Here is a 2,011-nt window from a genome sequence, read left to right as displayed (position 1 = left end):
GTGATCTGAGCCATTGCCTTTGTCAGATTGGCTTATTCTTTGGGGGCATTTTCTCTATTGCAGATTGATGTAGGAGGGCCAAACCCACTGTGGGTGCTACCATTCCTAGGCTGGTGAGCCCTGATTGCTCCCTCTGGCTTGCTCAGCTACCTCCTCATACATCCCAGAACTCGGGTCCTCTGGGAGAGCAGGAAGACGCCTTAAATGCTGAACCATCCCTCCAGGTTCCATCTTTTCTCATGCTATAGTACACACAGTTTGGAAAAGGCCATTGATTCTTCTAATAAGTCAATCATGATGATGTTAAAGGCAGAAAAATGGACTGTGGTACCCTATTGGAGACTTCTCTTCAGCTCAGCACTGTTTGTGAGTTTGGTTGATCTAACAATGAGGGAGAGTTCCACTGCACATGTTATTTATACTTCTTCCTTCCTTCCTTCCTTCCTTCCTTCCTTCCTTCCTTCCTTCCTTCCCTTTCTTCTTTCTTTCTTTCTTTCTTTCCTTCCTTCCTTCCTTCCTTCTTTGGTTTTTCGAGACAGGGTTTTGGGATCCTGTCCTGGAACTAGCTCTTGTACATCAGGCTGGCCTTGAACTCTCAGAGATCCACCTATCTCTGCCTCCTGAGTGCTGGGATTAAGGGTGTGCACCACCACTCAGTTATACATATTTCTTATCCCAATAAAACATTTATCTGAATTTTATAGAGGATATTAGTACATGTTCCTAAGCAAAAATTGATGCAATGTTTAAAAGAAGTTTATGAGGTGCCGTGCACTGTGTTGCCTCATTGGAGAGCCACAGTGCCTCTTACCTTATATGTTATGCTTCAAAATGCTGAGACAGATTTGCATCATTTGATGCCTTTCCCAATGTGTTTGTGTGTGCTCTTGCACACCTATGGATGTCTTGTGGAAGTCTGTCCTTCACAGACACCAATTTGAGAAATGCTGTGCTCCCTGCAAGGGTGAAGAGAGAGAGCCTGTCAAATGCCTAGCAGAAATTCAGACACATATGGCCTCAGCATTTTTTTCTTGTCTCCTGCTCTCATAATTTTATCAAGAGAGAAAATGAGTTAGGTCTGGTTTGAATTGTTATCACAAATCCATGTTGGCTCCAAATGGATCCAGTTTGATTTTTTTCTCAATTCCTTCCTTGCCCAGAATCAACACAGAACTCTGAGTTTAATTAATGAAACTCACCCTGTCCCACGCCTCATCTTTAAAGTGTGTTAAGTCAATATTAGCTTGTCTCTAAATTCTAATACCTTCTCTTTTTCAGGAGCTTCCTTAGTGCAAATTCCAACAAGGTTAAGTCACTTCCTTTTCCGGTTCCTTCTTTATGGATGTTAAAATGGGATGTACCTGACCAGGACTGAGGCTGCCATTTGGAGCAGGATTCATCCAATCTTGCTCTCTTGGTCTACCGCTGAGTTTCATCCTTGGGTGTCTGGCTTACCAGTATCACCCTCACAGGAAACAAACATATAAGGAGTGTGCATCCCATAATTTCTATCATTTCTGTACTATCGGTGGTCCAGGGTCTCAGATCTCTTCTTTTAGATCTTCTCCTTTGTTGTCTGCGATCACACGAGAAATTCTTTTTGTCAACTGTTAGTGTGTTTAAAAACTTGGTCTTATTTTTGGATTTTAGCCGCCTGATGCTCTTCCTTCAGCTTCACGGCATTTGCCTGTGGTAATGTTTCTGTTTCCTTCTCTTCCTCCGTGGGATTATTTGACAAATGCGTGTCAGAATTCTGTCAGCCTTCTTTTCTGTCTTGAGCCATCGCCTGTCTCAGAGTTAATAAGAAATTCATTCAGTTGATTTTATTTGAAATCACTTTTCTTAGAATTTGGTTTTTCCATTAGTGGCTGCAGAGTCTCCTAAAACGAAACAATGGATCTATGTTCTCCCCCACTATCTTCCTTCCTTTCTTCCTTTTGTGTTGAGGTTGGAACCCTGTGCCCTACAGTCTAGTCAAGTGCTCTACCATGTAGCTGCATCCTCAATCTAA

This window comes from Arvicola amphibius, chromosome 2 (assembly GCF_903992535.2).
Source record: "Arvicola amphibius chromosome 2, mArvAmp1.2, whole genome shotgun sequence".
In the NCBI taxonomy this organism is placed as follows: domain Eukaryota; kingdom Metazoa; phylum Chordata; class Mammalia; order Rodentia; family Cricetidae; genus Arvicola; species Arvicola amphibius.
The sequence above is the reverse complement of the archived record's forward strand: the minus strand, read 5'-3'. Positions refer to the sequence as shown.